Here is a 16,969-nt window from a genome sequence, read left to right as displayed (position 1 = left end):
CGCGCTGGGATTCTTCGTCCACCGGTATTTGCAAGTAAGCATCTGCTAGGTCCAACTTCGAAAAATATTTACCCGGGCACAGTTTGTCAAAAAGATCTTCCGGGCGGGATAAAGGAAAACTTGCAGTCACTAATTGTGGATTCACTGTTGCCTTGAAGTCCACGCAAAGTCTCAATTTTCCGGAAAGTTTTTGCAATATTACTAAGGGTGATGCCCAGAGAGAAGCCCGCACACGTTCAATTACACCTTGTGATTCCAAATCGTGTAATGTTCTTGCGACCTCATCACGCAATGCATTGGGGAACATTGCGCGCTTTAAAGAAACTTCGGTTGCGCGTTGACTTTCAGTTCCAAATGTGCTTTATAGTTCTTAGCGCAACCGAGGCCAGGTGCAAAAATGTCTGCAAATTCTTCACATAGACGAGAAGCACTGTCTGAAGGCACAGTCTGGTTCACTGATAGGACCTGATTTGCTATAGACAAGTTAAACAACTGAAATAAATCGAAACCAAACAAGTTCACTGCTGAAGATGAACGAAGGACGTAAAATGACACAAGTTTTGTTTGTCCCTTGTATGTTGCAAGAAGGCTGCTCTGTCCTAACACAGGGATTGCCTGTCCGGAATAACTAGTTAGCTTAACATTTGTGGCACGCAACGGAGGTGTGCCCAGCTGATGGTACGTGTCTTGATTGATCAGTGAAACTGCAGCTCCGGTATCGAGCTGGAACGGTAACACTTTACCGTTAATGTCCAAGTCAAAAAAATGGTTGAAATGGCTCTGAGCACTATGCGACTTAACTGCTGAGGTCATCAGTCGCCTAGAACGTAGAACTAATTAAACCTAACTAACCTAAGGACATCGCACACATCCATGCCCAAGGCAGGATTCCAACCTGCAACTGTAGCGGTCACACGGTTCCAAACTGAAGCACTAGAACCGCAAGGCCACACCGGCCGGCTTAATGTCCAAGTCCGCAGAAAGTTTATTGTCCTGCTGACTACAAGAGCGACTGTCTCATGCAACGGGAACTGACACTAGGACATAATCACTTGCGACTTGACGTGATTTCCGGCGACGTCGATGCACACTGTTTGTGGGACGAACACAGTCACTGTTAGAGAGAGTGGCACTGGGCGGAGTGGAATGAACTACATGAATTTCCATAGGCGAAGTGTCACGAGCCTGAGTATCCTTGGTTCGATTTCGGCGCGAAGCAAAGGGCCTGGAATGGTTGTGGGTGTCCGATCGGAGCTTTTTCTGGCAAACACTTTGAACATGTCCTTTTTTATTACAGAAAAAGCAAATAGCTTGACGTGACGGGCAATTCTCACGCGAATGTCTAGTAGCACACCACGGGCATGATTTCACTGCATTTGCTTGCCGGCGCGGGACACGTGGCTGAGAGCCATGCGGCTTTGGCGCAGCCGGCGCGAGGACTGTTTACTGTTCCGTGCAGCTCGCTCGGCGGGCCGGTTAACGTGACACACAGGTGGCAAAGTTTCAAATGATTCCTGAGCAAAGTCAAGTGTGTCCTGCCGATCCAATATGTCCATCACTTGTTGAAAGGAGGGATTGACTAGTTTCAAAATCTATTCCCGTATACGAAGATCAGAAACGTTCTGTGCAATTGCATCATGCACCATAGTATCTGAATAAGGGAGTCCACATTGACACTCAAAAGCACAGTCCCTAGTAAGGCCTTGCAAGGTTGCAACCCACTCCCTATTAGTCTGACCTGCCGTACGTTTTGTACGAAAGAACGTATACCGTTTGGCAACTACATTGACTGATTCTTTGAAATATGCATCTAATGCAGACAAAATTTCTACGTAGGACAGAGTTGCTACGTCGCGTCGGGGAAACAATTTGACTATCACCCGGTACGTGGACACTCCGACAGAACATAATAAGAATGGCTGCCGCTCGTTACCTTGAATTCTGCAGGCGGCGAGATGGAATCCAAATTGGCGTGACCACTCCGTCCAGCTTTCCAGTGCCGCATCAAAAGGACGAAAAGGTGGTGCAACTGCGTGTTGTGGCGGCGGTAGCGGTGAAGCGGCGGCTGCCGCATCGTGTTGCAGTGCACGTTGATCCTGGACGAGGTGTCCAAGGGCATCCAGTAAGGCCTGCGTCTGCTGGTTCTGTAAGCGATAAAATTCGGACAGTACATCTGGAGATGGTGGCGAAGCCATTACACAAGTAAATCAGGGCAGGAGCGGTAAGAACGCGAATTGGCTCGTCGCCAATCCTCGGCGCCAAACTGTTGTGACTTGGCAAGACAGCCAAGCCACTATGATTGGTAGCCGAAAGGCACGCGTTAAGCTCACGCAGGCTGGCGTGAGGTCTGGAACATTTAAGGAAGTTAGACTTTAGCAAAAAAGGTCGTAGCTGTTGGAATACTTATCTTTAATCCATAATTGGTGAACATCGGTCTGACGGTACATGCATCACAAGATAAATTGCAAATGATAATGGCGCCTTGCTAGGTTGTAGCAAATGACGAAGCTAAAGGCTATGCTAACTATCGTCTCGACAAATGAGAGCGTAATTGGTCAGTGAACCACCGCTAGCAAAGTCGGCTGTACAACTGGGGCGAGTGCTAGGACGTCTCTCTAGACCTGCCGTGTGGCGGCGTTCGGTCTGCAATCACTGATAGTGGCGACACGCGGGTCTGACGTATACTAGCGGACCGCGGCCGATTTAAAGGCTACCACCTAGTAAGTGTGGTGTCTGGCGGTGACACCACACAGACATGGTGATTGGATGTCTCTATAGGCCCCCTGGCTCAGCAGCTGTTGTGGCTGAGCACCTGAACGATAATTTGGAAAATATTTTGAGTAGATTTCCCCACAATGTTATAGTTCTGGGTGGAGATTGTAATTTGCCGGATGTAGACTGTGATACTCAAACATTCATAACGGGTGGCAGGGACAAAGAATCCAGTGAAATTTTTTTAAGTGCTTTATCTGAAAACTACCTTGAGCAGTTAAACAGAGAACCGACTCGTGGCGATAAAATACTAGACCTTCTGGTGACAAAGAGACCCGAACTATTTGAAACAGTTAACGCAGAACAGGGAATCAGCGATCATAAAGCGGTTACGGCATCGATGATTTCAGTCGTAAATAGAAATATTAAAAAAGGTAAGAAGATTTTTCTGTTTAGCAAAAGTAACAAAAAGCAGATTACAGAGTACCTGAAGGCTCAACACAAAACTTTTGTCTCAAGTACAGATAGTGTTGAGGATCAGTGGACAAAGTTCAAAACCATCGTACAATATGCGTTAGATGAGTATGTGCCAAGCAAGATCGTAAGAGATGGAAAAGAGCCACCGTGGTACAACAACCGAGTTAGAAAACTGCTGCAGAAGCAAAGGGAACTTAACAGCAAACATAAACATAGCCAAAGCCTTGCAGACAAACACAAATTACGCGAAGCGAAATGTAGTGTGAGGAGGGCTATGCGAGAGGCGTTCAATGAATTCGAAAGTAAAGTTCTATGTACTGACTTGGCAGAAAATGCTAAGAAATTTTGGTCTTATGTCAAAGCGGTAGGTGGATCAAAATAAAATGTCCAGACACTCTGTGACCAAAATGACACTGAAACAGAGGATGACAGACTAAAGACCGAAAAACTAAATGTCTTTTTCCAACGCTGTTTCACAGTGGAAGACTGCACTGTAGTTTCTTCTCTAGATTGTCGCACAGATGACAAAATGGTAGATATCGAAATAGACGACAGAGGGATAGAGAAACAATTAAAATCACTCAAAAGAGGAAAGGCCGCTGGACCTGATTGAATACCAGTTCGATTTTATACAGAGTACGCGAAGGAATTTGCCCCCCTTCTTGCAGCGGTGTACCGTAGGTCTTTAGAAGAACGTGTAAGCTCCCCACGTAAAAAAAAAAAAATATTAAATAAATATTATGGATAGTGATTCTAATTTTATGTAACCTCCCCACAAAATGTTGTATAAATAATAATATGAATAACGATTCTAATTTTTTTACTGTAACCTCAGAACAAAATTGGTTCCCATTTAATGTAAGCTCGAAACAGAAAAATTCCTAAACCTCGTAATAAAAAATAAATTCAGTAACCTGGTAGAATTTGGACGACAGCAGCGCTGCGTCATGGCCCTGTAAGATCATTCTGAATAAAAAAGCAAAAATTATTACCTCAATACAAACGGCGAGTATATCTGCTCTTACCTAAAAAAATTTCGGCACAGCTCTGTGCAATGCTGGCCTATACGTTTGTTACTTATGAAAGGAAGCAAACGATTTTTCTTTTGCAACAATCGGAAAAATCATGCATTGAAATAAATTAAATTCTTTAAATTGAAATGAATGCTTGTTATAATTAGGACATTTTTAAAAGATATACATGGGAGTTCACATAACATTACTAGATGTGCGGGAGGCTGCTTTTTTTTTTACCTTATACAATAATACTCAGGCACCGGCATCGCTGCACCGCGACTGGCCCAGCCAACCTGATACACCAGGCAGGACTGACAAGCGCAGACAGGCGACTGCTCGCTAGCAACAACTTACTGCTACTGCTACACAGTACATACTGCAGTCAACACTGCTCTTTGGTCTCAGATTCTCTTATAGCTTACATATCGCAGGTAGCGCATACCTCTTACATAACCCTCCACTGGGGGGGGGGGGGGGGGGGGGCAAAAATTTGGCAGCGATGGTGCGTCAATTGGACTTGCCATGAGCTACAAATTTTTCTAAAATGTACTTAATTTAGTAAGTTGACAGTCACAGAGTATATACATATATATAAGTACAGAACATAAAATGAAATAGAGTGCACATGCACTGAGTACAGAACATATCAAGCAATGACAAAATGTATACGCAATGAGTACAAAACATATTAACAAATGACATAAAGTGCATACGCACTTTAGTATTTTTTGTTACCATTTTACTAGAACTAGGATAGGAGAGGGAAGGATTGCATCATGGTTGTAGCACATTAGGTTGCACGTAGCTGCACTGAAAGTCCATATCTTTCTACAGAAGCACAACACCAAGTGAGACAATCTGAAGTTCTCCTCCCTGAAGTATTAATCAGTGTAGCCAAGACACTGAAATGTCGTATTAATATTCTATGTTATCATTTTGGTAGTACATTAGGTACACCAATCAGTGGAACCATAGTAACATCTCCATTGTTCATGGTGGTGGACACCATGATGTGTCAACACCACACTCATTCACCAACGTAGAATTAGTGCAGAAACCAAATATAGTGCTCCATGATCATACGGATAGACAGGACAAACGTATATTGCAGTTATTTCTGGTAATTAGGTCAGAAGGTGAAGGACATTAGGTCTCATGCTAGTCGTCATTGAGAATTACACTAGTCTATCAACCGATTTGACTAATTTTTGGCACTCACTGCCTAGTTACTGAACACTACTGTACTATGTATGAACTATTACAGAATAATGTTCATGAATCATCTGATTACAGTGAACATTGGCACTCATTGGCCAGTTACAAACCATCAGATGTCATCATTCAAAACAGGAGCTAATGAATGGTATAGTATTAACATAATTCACCTAGTTATAGTAATCATTGGCACTCATTGGACAGTTACAAAATATATACCAAGTATTGAATAGTACAAAACATTTTTCATTATTCAAGTGACATACGACATATTTAAAATAATCATTGGCACTCATTGGCCAGTTACAAAGTTTTCTTATATTTTTATAAAACCTTATTCAGGATTATTCAGAAGTTATCATTCTAAATGAGAGTTAATTTTTGGCATAGCATTTATAGAGTATAACAAAAATATTATTTACAGAAAATATTGGCATTGTATTTATGCATTATTACAAAGCATCATTCAGTATTACTTCGAACTCATCATTCAAGTGACATAGGAAATATTGAAAATGTAACACACTGTAACTATTACTCAAGGTCTGTGATTAGAAAACATCTTTCAGTATTACTCAGAATTCATCATTGGAGTGACATATTACTCAGAACTGATCATTCCAGTGACATAGGACATACTGAAAATGTAACATACTGTAACTATTATTCAAGGACTGTGACTATAAAACACCATTCAGTATCACTCAGAATTCATCATTCAAGTGACATATTACTCAGAACTGATCATTCCAGTGATATAGGACATATTGAAAATGTAGCATACTGTAACTATTATTCAGGGTCTGTGACTAGAAAACATTACTCAGAATTACTCAGAACTCTCTTACACTGGTAGCATTATTTGGGACTGGTAATACATTTTTTTGTGCTAGCAATGCATTGCGATGGGATCGATAATTAATTGCTGGGGCATAAAAATATTTGTTTTTGACTTATTGCTGAAGATAAAGATTATTAACATCATTCGTCATGAGTCAGCTGTAGCAAGGTTATGAAACAAGTAGAGTATATGTGATCACATTCATGAATGATACACACAAATGGGTAGAAAAAAATCCAAATACTAGAACCGGTTTAATGATTAACTGCTCATAGCATATTAATTTCATGAATAGCTTCTCCTAGAAGAAATACAAAATGGATTATTAAGCTGAAAGAAGAAACGCATATTATGCTGAAAAGTAGTGAACTTCGAATTAACAGGTAATAAAATGTGTATTCAATATATATGTACTCTAGCTGTCCTTTCCAAAACCTTCAGTCATTATACCATGCGACATAAGACATACTGTCAAAACTAACTGCAACAAATACTTAAATAACTACATAGCATTTCTTAACTAACAGTAAATATATAAACTTCATCATTATTCTCATCTGCAAAGAAAAACTTAAAAATGGTGTGTTTAGTGGCCATATTAAATTTAACACTATCATCACCTGTAAACAAAAACTTCATTATTCATATCACCATAACTTCATTATCATCACCTGCAAAGGAAAACTTCATTATTCATATTACCATATTCTTCATCACTATTCATCATCATTCATTATCATCTGCAAAAAGATACTTCACTATTCATTATTCATATTACCATTTACTTCATATAACTATTCATAGTATAGAGTTTCTTATTTCTAGCATATTTCATCACTAAAACTAAGATGTGTAGTTCTGTCTGACAGCCTGCATCAATCGCCTCGTATTCTGAAAGAAAAAATTAGTTAAGGCTGCTATCATACGATGTGTATAGTATATTCATGTTAATGTTCGTTAATTCTGATCCATTTACTCTTCGTGTCGAGGTATTGCATCTTCTTTCGTTCATTCCGAAGGTGAAATTCCCATTTCATAGTAATCCACTGTGGTTTGTTTCATTTATTTCTTTTACACGTTATTGCTTTCTGAAAATGATGAACAATGATTAATGTCTTGCATTTAAATCATATACCCATTAAATAAAAACTGGTTTCTAGTGATATAACTAAGCATACAGCATAGCATGACAGAGAACGTAATATGTCAAAAACACAGACAGTGTGCAGGTGCAAAAATGTACACAGAGTATCATAATGTAGTAGCAAAAAAATGTGAAATAGTCACGATGTTGAGATATCTTAAGGCAAATATGTCAAAGTAAACTGGTGTTTGTTATATCTTAAAGATATCATAGTGCATACAAAGAAACAGGAAAACAATCATACATACATTAAAAATGTAAAATGTGCACTGTCTCATATATAACGACAAGAAAAGCGACCTGCTAAACTTATCTTGCCGGGCACTTGCCAAGAAAAAATATAATAATCATCAGTAAGTAATCACATAGATATAATAGCATAAGAGGTCATAAAATGTATAAGTTTATCTGGATAAATGTCCACTGTCTACATCTACATCTACATCCATACTCCGCAAGCCACCTGACGGTGTGTGGCGGAGGGTACCTTGAGTACCTCTATCGGTTCTCCCTTCTATTCCAGTCTCGTATTGTTCGTGGAAAGAAGGATTGTCGGTATGCCTCTGTGTGGGCTCTAATCTCTCTGATTTTATCCTCATGGTCTCTTCGCGAGATGTACGTAGGAGGGAGCAATATACTGCTTGACTCTTCGGTGAAGGTATGTTCTCGAAAATTTGACAAAAGGCCGTACCGAGCTACTGAGTGTCTCTCCTGCAGAGTCTTCCACTGGAGTTTATCTATCATCCCCGTAACGCTTTCGCGATTACTAAATGATCCTGTAACGAAGCGCGCTGCTTTCCGTTGGATCTTCTCTATCTCTTCTATCAACCCTATCTGGTACGGATCCCACACTGCTGAGCAGTATTCAAGCAGTGGGCGAACAAGCGTACTGTAACCTACTTCCTTTGTTTCCGGATTGCATTTGATTAGGATGCTTCAAATGAATCTCAGTCTGGCATCTGCTTTACCGACGATCAACATTATACGATCATCCCATTTTAAATCACTCCTAATGCGTACTCCCAGATAATTTATGGTGTTAACTGCTTCCGGTTGCTGACCTGCTATTTTGTAGCTAAATGATAATGGATCTATCTTTCTCTGTATTCGCAGCACATTACACTTGTCTACATTGAGATTCAATTGCCATTACCTGCACCATGCGTCAATTCGCTGCAGATCCTCCTGCATTTCAGTACAATTTTCCGTTGTTACAACCTCTCGATACACCACAGCATCATCTGCAAAAAGCCTCAGTGAACTTCCGATGTCATCCACCAGGTCATTTATGTATATTGTGAATAGCAACGGTCCTATGACACTCCCCTGCGGCACACCTAAAATCACTCTTATTTCGGAAGACTTCTCTCCATTGAGAATGACATGCTGCGTCCTGTTATCTAGGAACTCCTCAATCCAATCACACAATTGGTCTGATAGCCCATATGCTCTTACTTTGTTCATTAAATGACTGTGGGGAACTGTATCGAACGCCTTGCGGAAGTCAAGAAACACGGCATCTACCTGGGAACCCGTATCTATGGCCCTCGGAGCCTCGTAGACGAATAGCGCGAGCTGGGTTTCACATGACCGTCTTTTTCGAAACCCATGCTGATTCCTACAGAGTAGATTTCTAGTCTCCAGAAAAGTTACTATACTCGAACACAATACGTGTTCCCAAATTCTACAACTGATCGACGTTAGAGATATAGGTCTATAGTTTTGCACATCTGTTCGACGTCCCTTCTTGAAAACGGGGATGACCTGTGCCCTTTTCCAATCCTTTGGAACGCTACACTCTTCTACAGACCTACGGTACACCACTGCAAGAAGGGGGGCAAGTTCCTTCGCGTACTCTGTGTAAAATTGAACTGGTATCCCATCAGGTCCAGAGACCTTTCCTCGTTTGAGCGGTTTTCATTGTTTCTCTATCCCTCTGTCGTCCATTTCGATACCTGCCATTTTGTCATCTGTGCGACAATCTAGAGAAGGAACTACAGTGCAATCTTCCTCTGTGAAACAACTTTGGAAAAAGACATTTAGTATTTCGGCCTTTAGTCTGTCATCCTCTGTTTCAGTACCATATTGGTCACTGAGTGCCTGGACATTTTGTTTTGATCCATGACATAAGACCAAAATTTCTTAGGATTTTCTGCCAAGTCAACAGTCTGATGTGTAACGACAAGAAAAGCGACCTGCTAACCTTACCTTGCCAGGCACTTGCCAAAAAAAAAAATAATAATCATCAGTAAGTATTCATATAAATATAATTGTATAAGTGGTCATATAAAAATCAGGAAATGGCATTACAGTGTGTTAAAACATAAATTATATTCATTCAATAAAGTTTTTAATATTGGAGACATGGTGATTGCCTTTACTTTTTCTGGTTCTCAGAGTTTCGACGTGTACTACATTAGGGTGAGGAATGCTGCGAATTCTATATGGACCTGCGTATAGAAGCTCAAATTTACTACATCTACTCTTTCCTCTGTTAGATAAATAGTGTGTACGCACTAATATCTTCTGTCCAATGTCAAATTCACGGCGTGTACAAACCTGTTTTTGCTGTCCTTTCCGGCGCTCTGCGGCACGTTTGATGTTGTTCAGCGCAATGTCAATTATTTCATGGTGTCGCAGTCGACGAGATGTAGGAAAGGATACTAATTCTTTAATTTTGTTCGATGGTTCAACATTTTTCAGTATAACAGACGGAGATAGCATAGTAAATTCATTTGGTATCGAGTTAATTACATCCTGGAATGACAGTATGTGTGTATCCCAAACAATATGTTTTTTATGGCAGTATACTCTACATAGATTACCAATTTCTTTCATTAGTCGTTCACAAGGGTTCGAAGAAGCATGATACTTGGATATATAGATCGGAGAAATGTTTCTTGTTCGTAACATATGTGTCCATACAGCAGATCGAAATTGTGGTCCATTGTCGGAAATTACTTTCAATACATGCCATACATGAAATAAAAAATGTTTTACAAATGCTTTCGAAACCGATTTAGCAGTAGCTTTGCGTAACGGAGTGAAGGTAACAAATTTTGAAGTGAGTTCAACAGCGACAAAGATGTAGCGAAAACCTCTATTGGTTCTGGGAATCGGACCAAAAATGTCTACAACGGCCATGTGTCTGGTAGCAATGGGATGTAACGGAGGAATATGTAAAGTCGTGTCTGACTCAGCTTTCTGGCAGATTTTGCATGACGCTAAAACTCGTCGAATACGTTTCTCCATGTTGGTAAAATAACAGTTCAGTCTCAGTATTAGAAAACATTTTCGGGCTCCGTAATGTGCGTAACTTAAATGAGTATACCACATTAATTTGTTAACATTTTCCTCAGGAATGCATGGTAACCAGTTGTTGCTGTCAGGGTGAGAGCGGTGAAACGGAATATTATTGCTTACAGTGTAATGGTTTCTAATGGTAACATTATTCCTATCTTGCCAAAGGTGTTTTATTTCTTTCCATACGTTGTCTTTACTCTGATCTTGTGCTATGTCTCGTAATGACGACGAAATGACATTTTCAAATGCACCTTGTTGAATATACATGACGCTGAAATTTGCTTTGCAGAAGTTGGTTGCGATGTCTTGCTGATTGTTGCTGAGAGAACGGGATAGTGCGTCTGCTACAATATTTTGTGTACCGGGAATGTGAACAATTGTGAAACTAAATTCCTGTAAATTAAGTTTCCATCTGCTTAATCTGTCGTGTGTAAATTTAGCGGAAAGTAAAAACTGTATAGCTCTATGATCTGTGTTAACGGTAGTGTGTCTTCCATAAAGAAAATGCCTAAATCTCGTAAATGCCCATACAACACATAATGTTTCAAGTTCTGTAACAGAATAATTGCGTTCAGCAGGTGACAGAATGCGACTCGCAAAGGCGATGTTTTTAATTACTGTAGTACCATCTTCTTAAATATTCTGAAAAATGTGTACGCCTAAACCGATGTTAGAACTGTCGGTAGCAATGGAAAAATTTCTAGTAAGATCTGGATGTGATAAAAGTGGTGCATTCAATAAAGCTTCCTTCAGATTCACAAAATCAGTATGTGCTTGGCCATCCCAGGACCAAATAGTGTTTTTACCCGTCAGCTGGCATAATGTAGGGGTGTCTAAAGCCGAGTAATGAATTAATTTACGAAAAAAGTTAATTAATCCAAGAAAGCTGCGTAGTTGTTTCTTTGTCGTAGGTACGGTAACGTCCCGTAAAGCTTCAAGTTTTTCCGGGTCAGGCGCAATGCCTTCTGCTGAAATTGCATGTCCGAGAAATTTTATAGAAGTTTTGCCAAAGTGCGATTTGCTAAGATTAACTGTGAGTCCTTGTGCACGTAAAGTTCGTAACAGTTGTTCAAGAATCAGATTGTGCTCAGACCAGTTAGCTTCTGCAATAAGAATGTCGTCTACATACGTTGTGATTCTGTCTTTAAGTTCTGTCGGAAGTATAGTATTCAAACCGCGAATAAATGCTGCTGAAGAAATTGTTAAACCGAACGGTAATCTACAAAACTGGTAACAGTCACCAAAACAGAGAAAAGCCGTGTACTTTCTGCAGTTCGGATGGAGCTGAATTTGCCAAAATCCCGATTTCAAATCTAATGTGGAATAAATAGCAGTACCATGAAATTTCTGTAGAAGTTCTTCTAGTGTCTGTGGGCGATCTGTTTCATTAATAATAATGTCGTTGATTTGACGCGAATCAAGTACGAGACGAAGTGAACCATCATTTTTCTTAACAATATGGAGTGGGTTTATGTACGGACTAGCTGCCGGTTCAACAATTCCTTGGTCAAGCATAGCTTGCGATTCTTTCTTAACTTGTTCTCTGTGAATATACGGAATGGGATAATGTTTGGCTTTAAATGTGTCGTGCTCTTTAAGTTGAAATTCATACATAAAACTGGACAAAGTACCAGGGACGTTGTCAAAAACTGGAGCTTGCTGTAAAAGAATTTTGCGTAGCTGCATGCGTTCGTCGTCTGTATTTGCAGTGCTCGGTTTAAATTTATCAGAAATCATTTGTATAACGTCATAGTCGGCTTCGTCTGGAGTATTATAGTTGTGTACGTACGTATCTGTGAACAATGTGGAATGACAGTCTATGTTACGTGATGCGGAAATGACCTCTGTACGATTAATTGTTTGTTCTTCTACAGATAAAGAGTGCTGAAATTCTAAAGCCAGTTTTACATTTTCATCCTTTAACATTAAATAGGAGTTTTGAAAGTCAATAATTGCGTCGTGTTGTACCAGAAAATTCGTACCTATAATAACGTCTGTTGTCAATAAGGGAACAATCCAAAAATTTGAGTGAAATGTATGACCTGCAATACAAAATGATAAATGTGTCTGTAATTTTACATCTACTCCTTTTCGAGATACTGCTCCTTTCAATTTAGTTTTCCCTAATGGTAACGTAGGATAGGTATTCTCTTTGTTACATTCGTTGAAAGTTTCCTCATTTATAACTGACATAGGTGATCCAGAATCGATTACTGCTGAAAATTTGGATGATCCAATCTTTACTTCAATGACAGGGTGTGAAATAGTTTTTTGAATAACTGGTTTTTCCTGCAGAAGAGTGTCTCGGATGTTGTCAAAAGTAATAACATTTTCGTGAACAAGATTCTGCGTATCTGAAATATTGCTTGCGTTGCTGGATAATGCAACCTGTACTGTATCTAGTCAAATTCTATCTCACGTGCTATTATTTTCGGGAGGATGCTGTGGCATTTCCACTATTTGTAGTGTTCTGTTATTTCTTCCTGTCGTATTACGTTCGGGATGGTATCTACTGTCTGGTTCATTCATGATAGTCTGTTGTTGCGGATGATTCTGCTGCTGGTAAGACCGACTGTTATTAAACGTACGTTGAAAATTGTGCTCATTACTTTTACGTCTGTCATGATAGTCATTGCTATATGGCGCGTTGCGATATGAATTGAAATGATGTGTTTTCTGTACGTACTGGTTTCCTTGTTGCGGTGCGTTACTATTTGGTGGAGCCGACGCTATGCGTATAGGCGGCGAAACATTAAAGCTTGGTTGACCTTGTAGACTACATTGTTGATTAGGTATGCTAACCGGTTGGTTTTGATACTGTTGAGGAGAAAAGCGTCTATTGTTGCCAAAATGTGTTTGCGACTGCTGAAAATTTTGTACATACTGATGACTAAAATTTTATCTGATATCAAATTTACGCTGGTAGTTCTGGAGTGCCTAATGAAAATGGTCACTTTCGGTAAAATTTGTCATATCACGTTTTCTTTACTCATTTCAAATCCTAGATAGGTCGATAGTTGAAGAGATGTTTTGATAGATATAAAGGATAGTAAAAGAGAAGGCAGCAGTGCAGAAAACTAAAGATGAAGTAGCACTACTACGGCTCGGGGTCCTGTGCACGCTACGGCACATATTCATCGAAGTGTAATGAATCCCCTGAGGTCAATTACGCGCTACAAATAAATTTTAGTTTCTGCGTTACAAGCAATGCCGGTGAAAATTCAAAAACAAATTGTCGTATCCAGTCCAATGCTAGTTTCTGCATTACAGGCTAAGATGATGAAAATACAAAAGCAAATTATCGTATCCAGTCCAAAGAGTGAATCGGTGTTCTGCCATTATTAAGTACCTTAAATTTTTTCACGGATAAAAATTGCTTGTAATCAACGTTATCGTCTCTGAATGTGTGAACAGGTTCAGGATTGCGTGAGGATCTGTTTGTCTGTGCCTCTTCGGATTCTAAGTCACGTAGTCTCTCTAAATTACGTAAGTTACACTAACTGTGTGAGTGTGACAAATGATCGGTATGTGGCGTATGCTGTGACGTGTTAGTGACTGAAACATTCTTCATTTCTGTCACTTTAATACGTTCGTCAATTTGGCTGATCTGTTGTTCAAATCTCTTATCGACTTCCGTATCCAGAGTGCGAGAAACTTCTGCTGACATTAATTTAAACTCGTCGCGTATCTGTGCTGTGTTTTCTGAACATTGTTCAGTGACTGCATTAATTTCATCTCTAAGTAATTTCGTTGTGGCTACACGTGTACCACTTAATTCTTGTGCAACACATCTAATATCTTCACTACTGTTCCTAGCACAACCCTCAATTTCGTCACGTAATTGTTCTTTAGTTTCATGACATTGCACGGTAACGGCTGTAATCTGTTCACTAAGTTGTTTGTTCTGTTCGTTAAGGTTGTCGTGTTTTTCATTCGACAGTTTGAAACTTTCATTAAGTTGTTTACCCGATTCAGTAGGTTGTTTGAAATGGTTGTCGTGTTTTTCATTAAATTGTTTGCGCTGATTGTCTATTTTTTCATTTAGTTGTTTGAAATGGTTGTCAAAACTTTCATTAAGTTGTTTGCAATGGTTGTCGAAATGTTCATTCTTTTGTAGTATTAATGCGATAACTTGATCCATGCCAATATTACCTACTCTATTCTCTGTGTTATTTGATGACGTATCTGTATTTGTCACTTGTTGTGAAACCATTTGACCATTATTTGATTCACGAAAAGGTTTGCTACTCGGATGAGCACTGTTCGTCACTACATCGGAATCAAATGAATCTGACGTACTTTGAGTACATTGTTCACCTTTGTTAGAAATAATTATCTGTTCACTGTGTAAATCTTGCAAATCAGGTGTGTTAAACTGGGCAGCGTTCATTGTAACAGAATGTGCCGCGTCATCAATTGTCGTTAAATTAACAGAGGACACAATTGAATTTGTTTGCTCATCTTCTGGAATAAAATGATTACTAGTGGTCGGCAGACACTGATTGTCTGTAAATAGGGGATTATCACTATTACACTGAGTGTCGCTAGTATTATCGGTCAAATTATTCGAGTCGGCTGTTTCACTCATTGCACATCGCGATATACTGTTAAGACTTTTCGCGGCATTTTTCACAAATCGAAAAATAAGTACAAAACGAAACAAAGACGAAGCAAAAATGGAACAAACACAGTTACAACAAAGAGCAATAAGATGCCGATGATCTGTGAAACAAAAAGTGACAAATTAGTAAATGCGTTGCGCCAGATGCTAACTACATTTAAGTAAATAAGAGCCGGTTGTCGTCAAGTGTAACCTCCCAACGTAAAATAAATAAAATAATAAATAAATATTATGGATAGCGATTCAAATTTTATGTAACCTCCCCACAAAATATTGCATAAATAATAATATGAATAATGATTCTAATTTTTTTACTGTAACCTCAGAACAAAATTGGTTCCCATTTAATGTAAGCTCGAAACAGAAAAATTCCTAAACCTCGTAATAAAAAATAAATTCAGTAACCTGGTAGAATTTGGACGACAGCAGCGCTCCGTCATGGCCCTGTAAGATCATTCTGAATAAAAAAGCAAAAATTCTTACCTCAGTACAAACGGCGAGTATATCTGCTCTTACCTAAAAATTTTTCGGCACAGCTCTGTGCAATGCTGGCCTATACATTTGTTACTTATGAAAGGAAGAAAATGATTTTTCTTTTGCAACAATCGGAATTATCATGCATTGAAATAAATTAAATTCTTTAAATTGAAATGAATGCTTGTTATAATTAGGACATTTTTAAAAGATATACATGGGAGTTCACATAACATTACTAGATATGCGGGAGGCTGTTTTTTTTTTACCTTATACAATAATACTCAGGCTCCGGCATCGCTGCACCGCGACCGGCCCAGCCAACATGATACACCAGACAGGACTGACAAGCGCTGACAGGCGACTGCTGGCTAGCAACAACATACTGCTACTGCTACACAGTACATACTGCAGTCAACACTGCTCTTTGCTCTCAGATTCTCTTATAGCTTACATATCGCAGGTAGGGCATACCTCTTACAAACGTAGCGTTCCAAAGGATTGAAAAAGGGCACAGGTCATCCCCGTTTTCAAGAAGGGACGTCGAACAGATGTGCAGAACTAATGACCTATATCTCTAACGTCGATCAGTTGTAGAATTTTGGAACACTTATTATATTCGAGTATAATGACTTTTCTGGAGACTAGAAATCTACTCTGTAGGAATCAGCATGGGTTGGGAAAAATACGGTCGTGTGAGACCCAGGACGTGCTATTCGTCCACGAGACTCAGAAGGCCATAGACACGGGTTCTCAGGTATATGCCGTGTTTCTTGACTTCCGCAAGGCGTTCGATACAGTTCCCCACAGTCGTTTAATGAACAAAGTAAGAGCATATGGGCTATCAGACCAATTGTGTGATTGGATTGAGGAGTTCCTAGATAACTGAACGCAGCATGTCATTCTCAATGGAGAGCAGTCTTCCGAAGTAAGAGTGATTTGCCCACATCTCGTGGTCGTGCGGTAGCGTTCTCGCTTTCCACGCCCGGGTTCCCGGGTTCGAATCCCGGCGGGGTCAAGGATTTTCTCTGCCTCGTGATGGCTGGGTGTTGTGTGCTGTCCTTAGGTTCGTTAAGTTTAAGTAGTTCTAAGTTCTAGGGGACTGATGACTATCGATGTTAAGTCCCATAGTGCTCAGAGCCATTTGAACCATTTTTATAAGAGTG

Source organism: Schistocerca piceifrons, chromosome 1 (genome assembly GCF_021461385.2).
Source record: "Schistocerca piceifrons isolate TAMUIC-IGC-003096 chromosome 1, iqSchPice1.1, whole genome shotgun sequence".
Taxonomy (NCBI): domain Eukaryota; kingdom Metazoa; phylum Arthropoda; class Insecta; order Orthoptera; family Acrididae; genus Schistocerca; species Schistocerca piceifrons.
This window is presented reverse-complemented; position numbering follows the sequence as displayed.